At 42.6% G+C, this 22,213-nt stretch overlaps 1 protein-coding gene across 1 annotated transcript in view; it reads right to left on the reverse strand.

The window, feature by feature from the left end:
* Window positions 1–22,213, reverse strand: part of KLHL26 (kelch like family member 26) — a 53,702-nt gene that overhangs the window by 21,207 nt on the left and 10,282 nt on the right. The gene's annotated exons all lie outside the window — the stretch shown is intronic.

Here is a 22,213-nt window from a genome sequence, read left to right on the forward strand (position 1 = left end):
AGTTTAGGCACCGTGCATTTTTTAAAAAAATTATATTGTAGTTTTATTGCTTAATAACAGATTTTTTTAATATACCAATGGATATTTTTATTTTCTGTATGCTATATACAGTTGTGTGAGAAAGTGTTTGCCCCCTTCTGATTTTTCATTCTTTTGCATATTTGTTACACCGACAGTTGAAACCAGACGTTTACATCCACTATAAAAAACGACACATATGCATGTTTTTCTCAATATCTGACATTAATATCTGACCGTTTTAGGTCAATTAGGAATACCATAATTATTAATATTTGCCAAATTCCAGAATAATGAGAGAGAGAATGTTTTAAAGCATTTTTATCACATTCATTAAACCTTTCCCGTTTTAAAAATGTATTCTCATTTCATGTAAGATATTGAGAAAAACATTAATATGTCTTTTTATATAGTGGATGTAAGCCTCTGGTTTCAACTGTAAATGTTTCAGATCACCAAACAAATTTAAACATTAGACAAAGATAACAGAGAAAACAGAAAATTCAGTTTTTAAATGAAGGTCTCTTTATCATTAATGGAAAAAGAAATCGAAACCTAGAGAGCCCTGTGTGACAAATTGATTACGCCCTAAACCTAATAACTGGTTGGGCCGCACTTAGCAGCAACAACTGCAACCAAGCGTTTGCAATAATTGGCAATGAGTCTTTTACAACACTCTAGAGGAATTTTGGCCCACTAATCTTTGCAGAATTGTTGTAAATCATAGAATGTCAGAGTTGGAAGAGACCTCAAGGTTGATCGTGTCCAACCCCCTGCTCAATGCAGGATTCGCTAAACCATCTCAGACAGATGCCTGTCCAGCCTATGTTTGAAGACTTCCATTGAAGGAGAACTGGCCACCTCTCATGGCAGCCTGTTCCACTCATTGATCACCCTCACTGTCAAAGTTTTTTCTAATATCTAATCTGTATAATTTCCCTTTCAGTTTCATTCCATTGCTTCGCTTGTTTCCATGTGGAAATGAGAATAAGGATGATCCCTCTTAACTGTGACATCCCTTCAGATATTTGAAGACAGCTATTAAGTCTCCTCTTAGCCTTCTTTTTTGCTAGCTAAATATTCCAAGATTGTTTAACCGTTCCTCATAGGACATACTTTGCAGTCCACTTACCATCCTGGTAGCTCTTCTCTGAACTTGCTCCAGTTTTTCAATGTCTTTTTTTAATAAGTGGTTCCTAGATCTGGACACAGTATTCTAGATGTGGCCTGACCAAGGAGGAGTAGAGGGTGATAATTACATCACGTGATCTAGACTCTATTGCTTCTCTTAACCCCTTAACGACCGCCGATACGCCTTTTAACGGCGGCCGCTAAGGGTACTTAAACCACAGCGCCGTTAATTAACGGCGCTGTGGAAAAAGTGAATAGCGCCCCCCCAGAGTCGGATTTTCTCTGGGGTCTCGGTTGCCGAGGGTAGCCGAGACCCCAGAAAACATGATTCGGGGGGTTTTTACCGACCCCCGAGTTGCGATCGCCGGTAATTAACCGTTTACCGGCGGTCGCAACAAAAACAAACAAACCGCGATTTGCCATTTAATTTCTCTGTCCTCAGATGTGATCGCACATCGGAGGACAGAGAAATAGGGTCCCCGATGGCCCCCGATAGCCCCCCAATACTCACCTATCTCCCCCGGTGCTCCTCGTGGCTCCTGATGGGCGCCGCCATCTTTTTTCCGGGGAAAAAATGGCGGGCGCACGTGCAGTGCGCCCGCCGCCCGGAAGATCTTTGGGGTCTCGGCTGCCGGGTGTAGCCGAGACCCCAAAGAACATGATCGGGGTCGGTTTGCACCGACCCCTGTTTTGCGATCGCCGGTAATTAACAGTTTACCGGCGACCGCAAAAAAAAAAAAAAAGCGATCTGTAATTCTCTGTCCTCTGATGTGATCGCACATCAGAGGACAGAGAAATAGGGGGATTCGGGGGACCCTATCATACTCACCCAGTGTCCCTGGGTCCTCTTCTGTCTCATCCTGCCGGCCGGCTTTTTCCTCATGGCGGGCGCTTGCGCAGTGCGCCCGCCATCTGCCGGCCGGCAGGAGAGACGAGTTGGAGCTAAAATTAGGGTTAGGGTTAGAGTTAGGGTTAGGGCTGGGGCTAAATTTAGGGTTAGGGTTAGGGCTAGGGTTAGGCTACTTTCACACTAGCGTTGGAGAAAAAACGCATCCTGCAAAAGTGCTTGCAGGATGCGTCTTTTCTCCATTGGCTTGCATTAGCGACGCATTGCGATGGATTGCCACACGTCGCATCCGTCGTGCGACGGATGCGTCGTGCTTTGGCGGACCGTCGGCACAAAAAAAGCTACATGTAACTTTTTTGTGCGACGTGTCCGCCATTTCTGACCGCGCATGCGTGGCCGGAACTCCGCCCCCGCCTCCCCGCACCTCACAATGGGGCAGCGGATGCGTTGAAAAAACAGCATCCGCTGCACCCGTTGTGCGGCACTTACAACGCTAGCGTCGGTACGTCGGCCCGACACACTGCGATGGGCCGAGTACGACGCTAGTGTGAAAGTAGCCTTAGGCTTCTTTCACACTTGCGTCGGTACGGGGCGGTCGCAATGCGTCGGCCCGACGTACCGACGCACGTTGTGAAAATTGTGCACAACGTGGGCAGCGGATGCAGTTTTTCAACGCATCCGCTGCCCAGTCTATGTCCTGGGGAGGAGGGGGCAGAGTTACAGCCACGCATGCGAGGAAATGGCGGACGCGATGTACAAAAAAAAAAGGTTAAATTGAACTTTTTTTGTGACGACGGGGCTAAAGTTATGGTTAGGGTTGGGGCTAAAGTTAGGGTTGGGGCTAAAGTTAGGGTTAGAGTTGGAATTAGGGTTAGGATTAGGGTTGGGATTAGGTTACGTTTGGGATTAGGGTTGGGATTAGGGTTACGTTTGGGATTAGGGTTGGGATTAGGGTTAGGGTTGGGATTAGGGTTAGGGGTGTGTTGGATTTAGGGTTTTGATTAGGGTTATGGTTAGGGTTGAGATTAGGGCTGTTTTGGGGTTAGGGTTGTGATTATCGTTAGGGTTGTGATTAGGATTATGGATCGGGTTGAGATTAGGGTTAGGGGTGTGTTGGAGTTAGGGTTGGAGTTATAATTTGGGGGTTTCCACTGTTTAGGTACATCAGGGGGTCTCTGTTGTGACCCCAGTGGACAGGGTCTCAGAGGAACGTGTAAGTCTGCAAGATACAAAAATCCAGCTCATAGGGCTGTGGTAACTGGGTTGACCAAATAGCTACTCCTAACGCCAACACTAGAAGTAGCCGGGGATCATGCCTACGGTGATCGCTAGATGACTCGCGCCAGCCGGAGAATCTAACTACCCCTAGGAGAAGAAAACAAAGACCTCTCTTGCCTCCAGAGAAAGGGACCCCAAAGCAAGATACAAGCCCCCCACAAATAATAACGGTGAGGTAAGAGGAAATGACAAACACAGAAATGAACCAGGTTCAGCAAAGAGAGGCCAGCTTACTAATAGCAGAATAAAGCAAGATAACTTATCTGGTCAACAAAAACCCTATAAAAATCCACGCTGGAGATTCAAGAACCCCGGAACCGTCTAACGGTCCGGGGGGAGAACACCAGCCCCCTAGAGCTTCCAGCAAAGGTCAGGATACAGATAGGAACAAGCTGGACAAAAATACCAAACAAAACAAAAGCAAAAAGCAAAGAAGCAGACTTAGCTAGAAAAACAGGAACCAGGATCAGAGGACAAGAGCACAACAGATTAGCTCTGATTTCAACGATGCCAGGCATTGAACTGAAGGTCCAGGGAGCTTATATAGCAACGCTCCTGAACTAACGGCCCAGGTAAGGATATAGGAAAAGACAGACGCTCCAGAGTCAAATCACTAATGACCACTAGAGGGAGCAAAAAGCAAAATCACAACAGTACCCCCCCCCTTAGTGAGGGGTCACCGAACCCTCACCACGACCACCAGGGCGATCAGGATGAGCGGCGTGAAAGGCACGAACTAAATCGGCCGCATGAACATCAGAGGCGACCACCCAGGAATTATCTTCCTGACCATAGCCCTTCCACTTGACCAGGTACTGAAGCCTCCGCCTGGAGAGACGAGAATCCAAGATCTTCTCCACCACGTACTCCAACTCGCCCTCAACCAACACCGGAGCAGGAGGCTCAGCAGAAGGAACCACAGGCACAACGTACCGCCGCAACAAGGACCTATGAAACACGTTGTGGATAGCAAACGACACAGGAAGATCCAGGCGAAAGGACACAGGATTAAGAATTTCCAATATCTTGTAAGGACCAATAAAACGAGGTTTAAATTTGGGAGAGGAAACCTTCATAGGAACAAAGCGGGAAGAAAGCCACACCAAATCCCCAACACGTAGTCGGGGACCCACACCGCGGCGGCGGTTGGCAAAGCGCTGAGCCCTCTCCTGTGACAACTTCAAGTTGTCCACCACAAGATTCCAGATCCGCTGCAACCTATCCACCACAGAATCCACCCCAGGGCAGTCAGAAGGTTCCACATGACCTACTGTTGTGATTTTGCTTTTTGCTCCCTCTAGTGGTCATTAGTGATTTGACTCTGGAGCGTCTGTCTTTTCCTATATCCTCACCTGGGCCGTTAGTTCAGGGGCGTTGCTATATAAGCTCCCTGGACCTTCAGTTCAATGCCTGGCATCGTTGAAATCAGAGCTAATCTGTTGTGCTCTTGTCCTCTGATCCTGGTTCCTGTTTTTATAGCTAAGTCTGCTTCTTTGCTTTTTGCTTTTGTTTTGTTTGGTATTTTTGTCCAGCTTGTTCCTATCTGTATCCTGACCTTTGCTGGAAGCTCTAGGGGGCTGGTGTTCTCCCCCCGGACCGTTAGACGGTTCGGGGGTTCTTGAATCTCCAGCGTGGATTTTTATAGGGTTTTTGTTGACCAGATAAGTTATCTTGCTTTATTCTGCTATTAGTAAGCTGGCCTCTCTTTGCTGAACCTGGTTCATTTCTGTGTTTGTCATTTCCTCTTACCTCACCGTTATTATTTGTGGGGGGCTTGTATCTTGCTTTGGGGTCCCTTTCTCTGGAGGCAAGAGAGGTCTTTGTTTTCTTCTCCTAGGGGTAGTTAGATTCTCCGGCTGGCGCGAGTCATCTAGCGATCACCGTAGGCATGATCCCCGGCTACTTCTAGTGTTGGCGTTAGGAGTAGCTATTTGGTCAACCCAGTTACCACAGCCCTATGAGCTGGATTTTTGTATCTTGCAGACTTACACGTTCCTCTGAGACCCTGTCCACTGGGGTCACAACAGTATGCCAGGCATTACTGTTGTGACCCCAGTGGACAGGGTCTCAGAGGAACGTGTAAGTCTGCAAGATACAAAAATCCAGCTCATAGGGCTGTGGTAACTGGGTTGACCAAATAGCTACTCCTAACGCCAACACTAGAAGTAGCCGGGGATCATGCCTACGGTGATCGCTAGATGACTCGCGCCAGCCGGAGAATCTAACTACCCCTAGGAGAAGAAAACAAAGACCTCTCTTGCCTCCAGAGAAAGGGACCCCAAAGCAAGATACAAGCCCCCCACAAATAATAACGGTGAGGTAAGAGGAAATGACAAACACAGAAATGAACCAGGTTCAGCAAAGAGAGGCCAGCTTACTAATAGCAGAATAAAGCAAGATAACTTATCTGGTCAACAAAAACCCTATAAAAATCCACGCTGGAGATTCAAGAACCCCGGAACCGTCTAACGGTCCGGGGGGAGAACACCAGCCCCCTAGAGCTTCCAGCAAAGGTCAGGATACAGATAGGAACAAGCTGGACAAAAATACCAAACAAAACAAAAGCAAAAAGCAAAGAAGCAGACTTAGCTAGAAAAACAGGAACCAGGATCAGAGGACAAGAGCACAACAGATTAGCTCTGATTTCAACGATGCCAGGCATTGAACTGAAGGTCCAGGGAGCTTATATAGCAACGCCCCTGAACTAACGGCCCAGGTGAGGATATAGGAAAAGACAGACGCTCCAGAGTCAAATCACTAATGACCACTAGAGGGAGCAAAAAGCAAAATCACAACAGGTCTCCAAACACGACGGCCAATTTTGCGCTAAAAAAGTCAAATGGTGCTCCCTCCCTTCTGAGCTCTGCCGTGCGCCCAAACAGTGGTTTACCCCCACATATGGGGCATCAGCGTACTCGGGATGAATTGGACAACAACTTTTGGGGTCCAATTTCTCCTGTTACCCTTGTGAAAATAAAAACTTGGGGGCTAAAAATCTTTTTTGTGGGAAAAAAAAAATTATTTTTTTATTTTCGCTACTCTGCATTATAAACTTCTGTGAAGCACTTGAGCATTCAAAGTTCTCACCACATATCTAGATAAGTTCCATACGGGGTCTAGTTTCCAAAATTTGGTCACTTGTGGGGGGTTTCTACTGTTTAGGTACATCAGGGGCTCTGCAAACACAAAATAACACCCACAGACCATTCTATCAAAGCCTGCATTTCAAAATGGCGCTCCTTCCCTTCCGAGCTCTGCCGTGCGCCCAAACAGTGGTTTACCCCCACATATTGGGTACCAGCATACTCAGGACAAATTGGACAACTTTTGGGGTCCAATTTCTCTTGTTACCCTTGTGAAAATAAAAACTTGGGGGCTAAAAAATCTTTATTGTTAAAAAAAAATATTTTTTATTTTCACGACTCTGCATTATAAACTTCTGTGATGCACTTGGGCATTCAAAGTTCTCACTACACATCTAGATAAATTCCATGGGGGGTCTAGTTTCCAAAATGGGGTCACTTTTTGGGGGTTTCTACTGTTTAGGCACATCAGGGGCTCTCCAAAAGCGACATGGCGTCCGATCTCAATTCCAGTCAATTTTGCATTGAAAAGTCAAATGGCGCTCCTTTGCTTCCGAGCTCAGCCATGCGCCCAAACAGTGGTTTACCCCCACATATGGGGTGTCGGCGTACTCAAGACAAATTGTACAACAACTTCTGTGGTCCATTTTCTCCTGTTACCCTTGGTAAAATAAAAATTTGGAGGCAAAAAGATCATTTTTGTAGAAAAAATGCGATTTTTTTATTTTCACGGCTCTACATTATAAACTTCTGTGAAGCACCTGGGGGTTTAAAGTGCTCACCACACATCTAGATAAGTTCCTTAAGGGGTCTAGTTTCCAAAATGGTGTCATTTGTGGGGGGTCTCCACTGTTTAGGCACATCAGCGGCTCTCCAAACGTGACATGGCGTCCGATCTCAATTCCAGCCAATTCTGCATTTAAAAAGTCAAACGGTGCTCCTTCTCTTCCAAGCTCTGCGGTGTGCCCAAACAGTGGTTTACCTCCACATATGGGGTATCGACGTACTCAGGAGAAATTGCACAACAACTTTTGTGGTCTAATTTCTCCTGTTACCCTTGTGAAAATAAGAATTTGTGGGCGAAAAAATCATTTTTGTGAAAACAAATGCGTTTTATTTTCACGGCTCTACGTTATAAACTTCTGTGAAGCACTTGGGGGTTCAAAATGCTCACCACACATCTAGATAAGTTCCTTAAGGGGTCTAGTTTCCAAAATGGTGTCACTTGTGGGGGGTTTCCACTGTTTAGGCACATTAGGGGCTCTCCAAATGCGACATGGCGTCCGATCTCAATTCCAGCCAATTCTGCATTGAAACAGTCAAACGGTGCTCCTTCACTTCCAAGCTCTGCGGTGCGCCCAAACAGTGGTTTACCTCCACATATGGGGTATCGGCGTACTCAGGAAAAATTGCACAACAAAATTTGTGGTTAAATTTCTGTTTTTACACTTGTGAAAATTAAAAAAAATGGTTCTGAAGTGAAATGTTTGCAAAAAAAAGTTAAATGTTCATTTTTTTCTTCCACATTGTTTCAGTTCCTGTGAAGTACGTAAAGGGTTAATAAACTTCTTGAATGTGGTTTTGAGCAGCTTGAGGGGTGCAGTTTTTAGAATGGTGTCACACTTGGTTATTTTCTATCATATAGACCCCTCAAAATGACTTCAAAGGTGATGTGGTCCCTAAAAAAAACATGGTGTTGTAAAAATGAGAAATCGCTGGTCAACTTTTAACCCTTATAACTCCCTAACAAAAAAAAAAAAATTGTTTCCAAAATTGTGCTGATGTAAATTAGACATGTGGGAAATGTTATTTATGAACTATTTTTTGTGACATATCTCTCTGATTTAAGGGCATAAAAATACAAAGTTTGAAAATTGCAAAATTTTAAAAATTTTCGCCATATTTCCATTTTTTTCATAAATAATCGCAAGTAATATCGAAGAAATGTTACCACTAACTTGAAGTACAATATGTCAAGAAAAAACAGTCTCAGAATCAGCGGGATCCGATAAAGCGTTCCAGAGTTATAACCTCTTAAAGTGACACTGGTCAGAATTGTAAAAATTGGCTCGGTCATTAAGTACCAAATTGGCTCTGTCACTAAGGGGTTAATACATCCTATAACTGCATTTGCCTTTTTTTTCTGCTGCGTCACAGTGTTGACTCATGTGCAGTCTGTGATCTATTAGTATAGCCTTTTTCACACGTGCTGTTGATTAGTTCTATTCCTCCCATTCTATAGATGTAATTTTAGTTTTTCTTAGTCAGATGTAGAATCTTGAATTTCTCCGTTAAATACCATTCTATTAGTCGCTGCGCATTGTTCAAGCTTATCTAGATCCTTCTGAATCCTTTCTCTGTCTTCACTAGTGTTAGCAGTTGTAGCGCCCCCACTGCCGCAGGGCCGAGGAGTACCCGGTACCGGGCCTCTGCTCTGGGGTCGTCACGGTGGCTAGACCCGGCCCGTGACCCAGCTGTGGGGCGCCCAATGAAAGGTATGGGTGGTGGTGGTAGTGCGGTGCAGTGCTGGTCACAGTAAATAACGAGGACACCAGGTTGCAGTCTCTTTACCTCTTTACTGAAGGCTTCAGGGTACCCAATCCAGAGCATTGTTAACAGGGCTGGCTGAGACCGGCCGGTCCAACGGCACATCCGGAGCTCCCTTTTCAGGTGGGAATCAGTGTCTACCTTCTAGCGCCTGTGTGTTGTAGTCCTTCCCTGCTGAGCACCCCAGGATAGTCCTCACAACTGATTCTGTCTGTCTCTGATGTTCGTTCTCTCCGTCCCCCAGATGATATGGCTAGGACGCACCCGTATGACGGGGTAGGCCTGGAGTTCTTCCGGGACTCTAGAGTCGCCCCTCTCCCACAGCTGCCTCCGTCGTCTGCTTAGGTGTTTAAGTGAGACAGCCAACCTATAATTGGCTGCCCTGCCGTGGTTTGAAGTAATGCTTAAAGTCTCTTACTTTCTCTGCGTTCCGGCCACCGACTGTTTGCGCCTCAGAAGGACGTTGCCTCAATCTTACAGCACGACTCCTTCTGGTCCTATCGCCTCTTTGCTGTATTCCCGTTTCTCTCACTTTTTGTCCTTTCTTGGGAATCTGTCAGGATCCCATCCCTGACAGGTCCTCTCTCTAGCTCTTCCCAGTTACTTCTCTCTGTCTTCCTGTCCAACCCCCAGTTTTACCAGAGTGTGAGGAGTGGCCTACTAGATAGAACCACTCCCCCTGGTGGCCGGAGTGTGAAGTGTAGTGTGAGTGTTACCTGGTCAGGTGAACTCTTTTAGTGCAGTCAGACGTAACATCCCTCCCCTAGTGGCAGAGCGACGTTACTGCAACGACCAGGACTCTGGGGCACTGCACTATCCTTCCTAGTTTTTGTCAGCAAATTTAATAAGTTTACCTCCAGTTTCCTCATCTCGATCATTTATAAAAAGTTGAACAACTTTGGGGCCAGGACAGAGCCTTGTGGTATCCCACTTGAAACACTCTTACAATTGGATGTGTAATTATTTTTACCACTCTTTGAGTACGATCACTGAGCCAGTTATGAATCCACCTAACCGTAGTCTTCTCAGTCCCATACTTGGTATTTTTCTCAATAAGGATAGCATGAGATACTTTATCAAATGCTTTGCTGAAGTCAAGATATACTATATTTCCCACAATGTCCCTGATCGACCCAGTCACTGATTCCATCATAGAAGGAAATTAGATTAGTCTGACATGACTAGTTTGCTACAAACCCATGCTGGCTCTGGTTAATTATTGCATTCTTATCCAAGTACTTGCATACATGCTGCTTAATAATTGCTTCTGGGACTTCTCCTGTTTTCCAGGATTTTTCAAAGATTCTGGCTAGTGGTTCTGCAATTTCCTCTTAACTCTTTTAGTACTCTAGGATTTAATTCATCCGGACAAGGAGATTTAAAGTAATTTAAATTAGCCACGTATTCCCTCACATCTCTGTTTATGAATAGAGTGGATTCTTGTATTCCTTCGATGGCAAGATCAGTTGATGTCACATTTGCTTTCTTAGAGAACACAGATGCAAAGTAGCAATTTAAATGGAACCTGTCACCTGGTTTGGCAGATACGAGTTACGGCGCAGACGCTGGGCCTCTCTGACTTTTCCTAACACCTGCCACTGCAGTACTATACTCTGCCCTCCACAGGGCAGATAAGAACGCCTGCGCAGGAGTGTGATTCCGGGGAGCCTATGTGGATGACGCAGGGACACATCATCCACATGAAGCAAGTAGGAGGACGGGGATTTTAAGAAGATCAGAGGTGCCAGACTAAGAAGAGTGACACCCATTGGACCGGACCGCCCCCCAGGCGAGTATAATAAAAGTTGTTTTCCTTCTTACACAGGTCGGATCGGGGGCTGTATATAAGCCCTGAAAGGGGGTGGCTGTAACTCGCATTGGCTAAACCTGGTGACAGGTTCCCATTAAAAGTTCGGCCTTCTCAACATAATTTTTGACCACTTCACCCTTTTTATCATGTAAAAATCCTATAGCATCTTTGACTTTGCTTTTGACATACCTCACATACCTCTAAATCCTTTTTTGCTGCTTTTGGTCTCCATTGCAAGCCTTACTTCATTACCGGCTTTAGCTATTCTAACTCTTGCCCTGCATTCCCTGCAAGCAGCATTATATTCTTCTTTAGATATGCCTCCATTTTTCTTTTCTCCTTTTTAACACGTGATTAAGTGCTGTGTTCATCCACTCTTATCTCTTTAAATGCTTCCATTCTTCCTTCTTTTCGGGATTGTTACCAATTGTGTGGTGAGATTTTCATTTAGCAAAATCTCCCAACCTTCTTGGAATTTTTGTCCTTTAGAACATCTTGTCACAGGACCTTTCCTACCATCTTTCTAAGTCCATTAAAATCTGCCTTTCTGAAGTCAAATCTTAACCCCTTAATCGCATAGGACGTACTATCCCGTCAAGGTGACCTGGGACTTAATTTCCAGTGACGGGATAGTACGTCATATGCGATCGGCTGACTATCGCAGCTGACATCCGGCACTATGTGCCAGGAGCGGTCACGGACCGCTCCCAGCACATTAACCCCCGGCACACTGCGATCAAACATGATCGCAGTGTTCCGGCGGTACAGGGAAGCATCGCGCAGGGAGGGGGGGGCTCCCTGCGTGCTTCCCTGAGGCGAACGGTACAAGGCGATGTGCTCACCTTGTACCGAGCATCTCCTCCCTGCAGGCCCCGGATCCAAAATGGCCACGGGGCTACTTCCGGGTCATGCAGGGAGGTGGCTTACCAAGTGCTTGCTCAGAGCAGGCGCTGGTAAGCCAGGAGCAGGGCACGTCAGATCGCTGATCTGACACAGTGCTCTGCAAAGTGTCAGATCAGCGATCTGTCACTATACAGTGATGTCCCCCCTGGGACAAAGTAAAAAAAAAAAATTTAAATATGTAAAAAAAAAAAAAAAAATTCCTAGATAAAGAAAAAAATATATATATATTGTTCCCGTAAATACATTTCTTTATCTAAATAAAAAAAAATAAATAAAAGAACACATATTTAGTATCGCCGCGTTCGTAACGACCCGACCTATAAAACTGTCCCACTAGTTAACCCCTTCAGTGAACACCGTAAAAAAACCGAGGCAAAAAACAACGCTTTATTATCATACCGCCGAACAAAAAGTGGAATAACACGCGATCAAAAAGACAGATATAAATATCCATGGTACCGCTGAAAACGTCATCTTGTCCCGCAAAAAACGAGCCGCCATACAGCATCATCAGCAAAAAAAATAAAAATGTTATAGTCCTCAGAATAAAGCGATGCAAAAATTATTATTTTTTCTATAAAATAGTTTTTATCGTATAACAGCGCCACAACATAAAAAAATAATCTAAATGAGGTATCGCTGTAATCGTACTGACCCGAAGAATAAAACTGCTTTATCCATTTTACCAAACGTGGAATGGTATAAACGCCCCCCCCAAAAAAAAAAAGAAATTAATGAATAGCTGGTTTTTGGTCATTCTGCCTCACAAAAATCGGAATAAAAAGCGATCAAAAAATGTCACATGCCCAAAAATGGTACCATCAAAAACGTCAACTCGTCCCGCAAAAAACAAGACCACACATGACTCTGTGGACCAAAATATGGAAATATTATAGGTCTCAAAATGTGGTAATGCAAAAAATGTTTTTTGCAATAAAAAGCGTCTTTTAGTGTGTGACAGCTGCCAATCATAAAAATCCGCTAAAAAAACCCGCTCTAAAAGTAAATCAAACCCCCCTTCATCACCCCCTTAGTTAGGGAAACATAAAAAAATTTTAAAAATGTATTTATTTGCATTTTCCCATTAGGGCTATGGTTAGGGCTAGGGTAAGGGTTAGGGTTGGGGCTAAAGTTAGGGTTACGATTACATTTACGGTTGGGATTAGGGTTAGGGGTGTGTCAGGGTTAGGGGTGTGGTTAGGGTTATGGTTGGGATTAGGGTTAGGGGTGTGTTTGGGATAGGGTTTCAGTTAGAATTGGGGGTTTCCACTGTTTAGGCACATCAGGGCTCTCGAAACGCAACATGGCGTCTGATCTCAATTCAAGCCAATTCTGCGTTGAAAAAGTAAAACAGTGCTCCTTCCCTTCCGAGCTCTCCCGTGCGCCAAAACAGGGGTTTACCCCAACATATGGGGTATCAGCATACTCAGGACAAATTGAACAACAATTGTGGTCCAATTTCTCTTGTTACCCTTGAAAAAATAAAAATTTGGGGGGCTAAAAAAAAATGTTGTGGGAAAATATTTATTTTGATTTTCACGACTCTGCGATATAAACTTTAGTGAAACACTTTTTTCAAAGTTCTCACAACACATCTAGATAAGTTCCTTGGGGGTCTAGTTTCCAATATGGGGTCACTTGTGGGCGATTTCTACTGTTTAGGTGCATCAGGGGCTCTGCAAATGCAAGTGACGCCTGCAGACCAATCCATCTAAGTCTGCCAAATGGCGCTCCTTCCCTTCCGAGCTCTGCCATGCGCCCAAACGGTGGTTCCCCCCCCCCACAAATGGGGTATCAGCGTACTCACGACAAATTGTATAACAACTTTTGTGGTCGAATTTCTCCTTTTACCCTTGGGAAAATACAAAACTGGGGGCTAAAAAATAATTTTTGTGAAAAAAAATAATTTTTATTTTCACGGCTCTGCGTTATAAACTGTAGTGAAACACGTGGGGGTTCAAAGCTGTCAAAACACATCTAGATAAGTTCCTTAGGGGGTCTACTTTCCAAAATGGTGTCACTTGTGGGGGATTTCAATGTTTAGGCACATCAGGGGCTCTCCAAACGCAATATGGCGTCCCATCTCAATTCCAGTCAATTTTGCATTGAAAAGTCAAACGGCGCTCCTTCCCTTCCGAGCTCTGCCATGCACCCAAACCGTGGTTTACCCCCACATATGGGGTATTAGCGTACTCAGAACAAATTGTACAACAACTTTTGGGGTCCATTTTCTCCTGTCACCCTTGGTAAAATAAAACAAATTGGAGCTGAAGTAATTTTTTTGTGAAAATAAGTTAAATGTTCATTTTTTTTTAAAACATTCCCAAAAAAAGACACCTGAAGGGTAAATAACTCCCTAACAAAAAAAATGTTGGTTCCAAAATTGTGCTGATGTAAAGTAGACATGTGGGAAATGTTACTTATTAATTATTTTGTGTGACATATCTCTGTGATTTAAGGGCATAAAAATTCAAAGTTGGAAAATTGCAAAATTTTCACCAAATTTCCATTTTTTTCACAAATAAACGCAAGTTATATCGAATAAATTTTACCACTATCATGAAGTACAATATGTCACGAGAAAACAGTGTCAGAAACACTGGGATCCGTTGAACTGTTCCAGAGTTATAACCTCATAAAGGGACAGTGGTCAGAATTGTAAAAATTGGCCCGGTCATTAACGTGCAAACCACCCTTGGGGCTTAAGGAGTTAAAGTCCAAGTCCTCGTTGGTCTTCCTCCTCTTGTAATCCAAGATTAGCATTCCAAGCATCTATATCGTCCAACAAAGTTTCAGTGATGCTTATGACATATGTCTCTTCCTGTGTTAGCAACTACAATTCTCCTTGTTTGTTTCCCATGCTCTGTGCATTTGTATAGACCCATTTTAGTTTGTAGTCGACTTTTTTTTGCTCTACTATTTTCATTCAGAGTTTGATGTTTTAGTTCTTCCTTTCCACTTCTAATAGCAGGGTTCTCAAAGGAATTATTATTATTATAGCACCATTTATTCCATGGCGCTTTACATGTGAGGAGAGGTATACATAATAAAAACAAGTACAATAATCTTAAACAATACAAGTCACAACTGGTATAGGAGAGAGGACCCTGCCCGCGAGGGCTCACAATCTACAAGGGATGGGTGAAAATACAGTAGGCGAGAGTAGAGCTGGTTGTGCAGCGGTTTGGTCGATCGGTGGTTACTGCAGGTTGTAGGCTTGTCAGGAATTCATTAGCCGCATGTTTCTTCCTGGCTGTATAATTCCCATCTCATAATGCTCTAGTTTAAAGCCTTCCTAGTGTAGCACGGCGTCTACCAAATATGTGTTTTCCCATTTTCGTAAGATGCAACCAATCTCTAGCAAAGAGTCCATCATAAACGTAATTCACTCCATGGTGAAAAAACTCAAAACATTGCTCACAGCACCATTGATGTAGCCAGTTGTTCACCTGTAGAATCCTGTTCAATCTCCTTGGTCCATGTCTATCCACTGGGAGGATAGTTGAGAAGACGAACTGCGCTCCCAGTTTCTTCACTTTACGGCCTAAGTCTTCAAAGTTTCTGCCTATAGTTTCCAGGTCCTTTCTTGCTGTGTCATGTGTTCCTACTTGTATTAATAGTCCAGGGTAGTCATCTATAGCACTGAAAGAGTCTTGATTAGTGATGAGCAAATATACTCGTTACTCGAGATTTCCCGAGCACGCTCAGGTGCCCTCAGAGTATTTGTAACTGCTCAGAGATTTACTTTTCTTTGCAGCAGCTGAATGATTTACATCTGTTAGCCAGCTTGATTACATGTGGGGATTCCCTAGCAACCAGGCAACCCCCACATGTACTTATGCTGGCTAGTAGCTGTAAATCATTCAGCTGTGGCGATGAAAACTAAATCTCCGAGCACTTGCAAATACTCGAGTAACGAGTTAATTTGCTCATCACTAGTCTTGATACTCTATCAGACACATCTTTGATTTGAGCAACTGGAAGACAGCACATTTTTCATGAAGTAATGTCCGGTCGGCAGATAGCGGCTTCTGTTCCTCTCAGTAGGGAATCCCCCACAATCACCACTCTCCTTTTCTTCTTCACAACAGCTCTTTTTCTCCCTTCAACAATCTTCTAATTTCTTACTGGGGTGTTATTTTTGTGGGCAAAGTACTTTTTTGATTACATCTTCATAGTTGTCCTGCATGAGAGCCTGGTAGCAGTTCCTCAGCGGTATGGGTGCTGACTGCCTCCTCACCCTCCTGCTTCTTTGGGTCACATGCCTACAATTTTCTTCTGCAGGAGCACTGAAAAGTTCTTCTCTTGGAACATTCTGAAGAGATTGTTCTGCTCTGTCAAGGAAATCCTCATCTTCTTTGATGAGCTTCAGTGTAGCAATTCTCTACTGAAGACTTTGCTCCTTTTCTTCTAACAGAGTAACAAGCTTGCATTTCTGGCACATAAAATTTGTCTTTACCGCTGGTAAGCCTGTAATCATATAGCATACATTGCAGCTCACCACATGGGTAGTCTCCTTTTCCATATTGAAAAAAAAAATTTCTGTGGAATCGATTTGACGATTTCGCCCAAAGAGCCTCAGACTCGCGGCAACTCTTAACTCTTTCCAGAATGCACCAGGAATATGCAGTTATCTCCTATAAGCTTCCATTCCTGGTTTCAGCCACATTGGAGGGTTTCCGAGCATGAGCCACTTTTTTAAGGTCAATGCCACGGCATCTCAATCGGATAACGGTCAGGAGTTTGATTAGGTAACTCCAAAGTCTTCATTTTAGAGCCTGAAGACCCACCTCTTTCGACAAGCCTACAACCTGCAGTAACCACCGATCGACCAAACCGCTGCATGACCAGCTCTATCCTCGCCTACTGTATTCTCATCCATCCCTTGTAGATTGTGAGCCTTCGCGGGCAGGGTCCTCTCTCCTCCTGTACCAGTTATGACTTGTATTGTTTAAGATTATTGTACTTGTTTTTATTATGTATACCCCTCCTTACATGTAAAGTGGAATAAATGGCGCTATAACAATAAATAATAATTTTGTTTTCTTAAGCCATTCAGAGGAAGACTTGCTGGTGTGTTTTAGAACATCGTCCTGCTTCAGAACCCAAGTGCACTTCAGCTCGAGGTAATGAACAGATGGTCAGACAATCTATTTCAGGATTCTTTGGTAGACAGCAGAATTCATGGTTCCATTTACCACAGAAAGTAAATAAAGTGAGCTCCCTGCGCTCTCCCACCGGAACAACACGATGCGATTGAGTTGTTCTGGCGGTCTCCATGGAAACCCCCGGCACCAAGATGGCCGCGGGGTCCTTCCAGCTCCTGCAGTGAGGTGGCTTGCGAGCGCCTGCTTAGAGCAGGTGCCGGCAAACCTCCTGCACTGCCTGTCAGATCGCTGATCTGACACAGTGCTATGCAAAGTGTCAGATCAGCGATCTGACATGATACAGTGATGTCCCAACCTGGGACAATGTTACAAAGTAAAAAAAAAAAAAATAGAATGTGTAAAAATATATTTTTAAAGCATCCCTAAATAAAGAAAAAAATTATATATTTTTTCCAATAAATCCAATTATTTATGTAAATAAAAAAACAATAGAAGTACACATATTTGGTATTGCTGCGTCCGTGATGACCCGCTCTATAAAACTATCCCACTAGTTAACCCCTTCAATGAACACCGTAAAAAAAAAAAACGAGGCAAAAAACAATGCTTTTTCATCATACTGCCAAACAAAAAGTGAAATAAAACACGATCAATAAGATGGATGTAAATAAAAATGGTACCGCTGAAAAAGTCACCTTGTCCCACAAAAAACAAGCTGCCATACAGCTCCATCAGCAGAAAAATAAAAGTTATAGCTCTCAGAATAACGCGTTCCAAAACAATAATTTTTTATATAAAATAGTTGTTATTGTGTAAAAGCGCCAAAACATAAAAAATGATATAAATGAGGTATTGCTATAATCGTACTGACCCAAAGAATAAAACTGCTTTATCAGTTTTACCACACGTGGAATGGTGTAAACGCTCCCCTCGCCAAAAGAAATTCAAGAATTGCTGGTTTCAGTTCATTCTGCCTCCCAAAAATCAGAATAAAAAGCGATCCAAAAATGTCAAGTGGCCAAAAATTGTACGAATAAAAATGTCAACTTGTCCCGCAAAAAACAAGACCTCACATGACTCTGTGGGCCAAAATATGGATAAATTATAGCTCTCAAAATGTGGTGATGCAAAAACTATTTTTTGCAATAAAAGGGTCTTGGTGTGACAGCTGCCAGACATAAAAACCCGCTATAAAAACCAGCTATAAATAGTAAATCAAACCCCCTTCATCACCCCCTTAGTTAGGGAAAAATAATAAAATAAAAGTATTTATTTCCATTTTCCCATTAGGGAAAATAATTGGGGCTAAAGTAAGGGTTAGGGTTGGGGCTAAAGTTAGGGTTGGGGCTAAAGTTAGGATTATGTTTACGGTTTGGGTTAGGATTAGGGGTGTGGTTAGGGTTGGAATTAGGGGTGTGTTGGAGTTAGAGGTGTGTTGGGGTTAGGGGTGTGGTTAGGGTTGGGATTAGGGGTGTGATGGGATTAGGGTTGGAGTTAGATTTGGGGGGTTTCCACTGTTTAGGCACATCAGGGGCTCTCCAAACGCGACATGGCATCCGATCTCAATTCCAGCCAATTCGGCGTTGAAAAAGTCAAACAGTGCGCCTTCCTTTCCGAGCACTGCCGTGCGCGCAGACAGTGGTTTACCCCCACATATGCAGTCCAATTTTTCCTGTTACCCTTGTGAAAATAAAAATTTGAGGGCTAAGAAATTATTTTTGTGAAAAAAAAAATGATTTTTTATTTTCCCGGTTCTGCATTATAAACTTTAGTGAAACACTTGGGGGTTCAAAGTGCTCACAACACATCTAGATAAGTTGCTTGGGGGTCTACTTTCCAAAATGGGGTCACTTGTGGGAGTTTTTCACTGTTTAGGCACATCAAGGGCTCACCAAACGTGACATGGCGTCTGATCTCAATTGCAGCCAATTCTGCGTTGAAAAAGTCAAACGGTGCTCCTTCCCTTCCGAGCTCTGCCATGCACCCAAACAATGGTTTACCCCCACGTATGGGGTATCAGCATACTCAGGACAAATTGCACAACAACTTTTGGGGTCCAATTTCTCATATTGCCCTTGGAAAATAAAAAAATTGGGGTGAAAAGATCATTTTTGTGAAAAAAATATGATTTTTTATTTTTACGGCTCTACATTATAAACTTCTGTAAAGCACTTGGGGGTTCACAGTGTTCACCACACATCTAGATAAGTTCCTTAGGGGGTCTACTTTCCAAAATTGTGTCACTTGTGGGGGGTTTCCACTGTTTAGGCACATCAGGGGCTGTCCCATCTCAATTCCAGCAAATTTTGAATTGAAAAGTCAAACGGAACTCCTTCCCTTCCGAGCTCTGCCATGCACCCAAACAGTGGTTTATCCCCACATATGGGGTATCAGTGTACTCAGGACAAATTGCACAACAATATTATTGGGTGTCCAATTTCTCCTGTTACCCTTGGGAAAATAAAAAATTTGGGGCGAAAAATCATTTTTGTGAAAAAAATATGATTATTTTATTTTTACAGCTCTACATTATAAACTTCTGTGAAGCACTTGGTGGTTCAAAGTGCTCACCACACTTCTAGATTAGTTCCTTAGGGGGTCTACTTTCCAAAGTGGTGTCAATTGTGGGAATTTTTCACTGTTTAGGCACATCAGGGGCTCTCCAAATGCGACATGGTGTCCGATCTCAATTCCAGCCAATTTTGCATTGAAAAGTCAAACGGCGCTCCTTCCCTTCCGAGCTCTGCCATGCGCCCAAACAGTGGTTTACCCCCACATGTGGGGTATCAGCGTACTCAGTACAAATTGTACAACAATTTTGGTGTCCAATTTCTCCTGTTACCCTTGGTAAACTAAAACAAATTGGATCTGAAGTAAATTTTTTGTGAAAAAAAGTTAAATGTTCATTTTCTTTTAAACATTCCAAAAATTCCTGTGAAGCACCTGGAGGGTTAATAAACTTCTTGAATGTGGTTTTGAGTACCTTGAGGGGTGCATTTTTTAGAATGGTATCACTTTTGGGCATTTTCTGTCATATAGGCCCCTCAAAGTCACTTTATGTGTGAGGTGGTCCCTAAAAAAATGGTTTTGCAAATTTTGCTGTTAAAATGAGAAAACGCTGGTCAACTTTTAACCCTTATAACTTCCTAACAACAAAAAATTGTGTTTCCCAAATTGTGCTGATTTAAAGAAGACATGTGGGAAATGTTATTTATTAACTATTTTGTGTGATATGACTCTCTAATTTAAGGGCATAAAAACTAAAAGTTTGAAAATTGCAAAATTTTCACCAAATTTCCAATTTTTTTTTACAAATAAAAAAGTCATATCGAAGAAATTTTAACACTATCATAAAATACAATATGTCACGAGAAAAAAATCTCAGAATTACCAGGATCCGTTGAAGCGTTTCAGAGTTATGACCTCAATGTGACAGTGGTCAGAATTGAAAAAAAATGGCCTGGTCAGGAAGTTGAAAACAGACTTCGAGTGAACGGGTTAACTGAGGCTAATGAGGCCTAGCCATCTTTGGTTGTTGTTGTGGTGTCTTTTTTGACCTCTTGGATGAGTCATTGCTGTGCTCTTGGGGTAATTTTGGTTGGCCAGCCACTCCTAGGAAGGTTCACTACTGTTCCATGTTTTTGCCATTTGTGGATAATGGCTCTCACTGTGTTTTGCTGGAGAAATGGATTTATAACCTTTGTCAGACTAATACGATCTCAATTACTTTGTCTCATTTGTTTCAGAATTTCTTTGGATTGTGGCATGATGTCTAGCTTTTGCGGAACTTTTGGTCTTCTTCACTTTGTCAAGTAGGTCCTATTTAAGCTAATTCTTCATTGAGAACAGATGTGGCAGTAATCAGGCCTAGGTGTGGATAAAGAATTTGAACTCAGCTTCCCAAAGATGTGAAAAACCACAGATAATTTATGTTTTAAGGTGGGGGGGTAATCACTTTTTCAAACAGGGCCCTGTATGCTTGGATTTCTTTTCCCCTTAATAATAAAAGACCTTCAATCAAAAACTGCATTCTGTATTCACTTGTGTTATCTTTGTCTAATATTTAAATTTGTTTGGTGACATGAAACATTTAAGTGACAAACATTTCAAAGAATAGGAAATCAGGAAGAGGCAAACATTTTTCACACAACTATATAGTTCAATCATTTTAAGTAAAATGCTAAATCTAGGTTTATATATTTCTATACTTTTGTAACAGTATTTTATCCACCAAATAAGTTGTTTTACTTCATGATTGACCCATATATAAGGCTATGACTGACTTCCTGATGAATGAGCCAGATCTGCTCCGAAACATGTTGTGGTTTGAATAAATGTGTTTTTGTCTATGGTATCCCAGATCTCCTCTTCGCTGGAAGTTATCACCAATACTGCGGTTTTTTATTCCTATCCTGAGACACTGGACGTCCAGACTGCGTGGAAGTAGCTGCAGCCTTTGGGAGCTTGAGCTATCACATTTGTTTCAGTGTTGTGCCTACTGCACAACACTTTCAAGTGAGTTCATACCTTCACAATCCCTGTTCACACACCACTGGTAGTATCGGACTAGGAACGCTCTCCTCTCTCTTTCTCCATATATTTTTTAATTACATTATGTTTAAGTACAGCTTCATCATAAGGACCTTCACATCCACATTTAACCAAAAGTGATTATTATGAATCAAGAACTATACATAAAAAAAGTTTACAAGACAACTGCCATTGAAATGAAAATCTCTGACTGGAGAAATCATTTAATTTGTATTCTCCAAAGACAAGATATAATAACATACAAGTGATGTATCTTAAGTTCATAATAAACTGCACGCCATGTGATTGCAAGCTGTGTCAAGAGCTGATAAATGCCTACTATTAAATACTTAAGAACAATAACTGTCAAATGCATTATCTTCTGAAATGCAGATGACAATACCGTCATTATGCTCTGTAACTATTGTGAAATACTATATGTAAAATTCTACAAGTCAATTATTGAAGAATAAAATGGCAAGTACAAAGCGTTCTCTTTATTTTCTGTGCATTATTCTCAAACATGAAGCACTCTTATGTGGCCTTCAAGCATACAATAGAGCAGTAGGACATAAAAAACAACAATAAACACTATCATATCGCTCCTATTATACAAGTAAAGATCTGTTCATACTAGAGTTTTTGTCTAACAGTTATTTTAACCCCTTCACCCCCAGCCTGTTTTCACCTTCGTTACTAGGCCATTTTTTTTCAATTCTGACCTGCGGCACTTTATGAGATATTCTCTCTGAAACCCTTCAATGTATCTCAGTGATTCTGCCACTGTTTCTTCATGACCTGTTCTTCATATTAGTGGTAAATTTAGGTCGATGTGATTTGCGTTTACTTATGAGAATATCGAAAATTTGACTAAAATTTCAATCTTTTAATCAAAGTATTTTATGTATGCCCTTAAACTAGATTGTTATACCACACAAAATAGATAACATTTACCATA

Source organism: Ranitomeya variabilis, chromosome 1 (assembly GCF_051348905.1).
Source record: "Ranitomeya variabilis isolate aRanVar5 chromosome 1, aRanVar5.hap1, whole genome shotgun sequence".
Lineage (NCBI taxonomy): Eukaryota > Metazoa > Chordata > Amphibia > Anura > Dendrobatidae > Ranitomeya > Ranitomeya variabilis.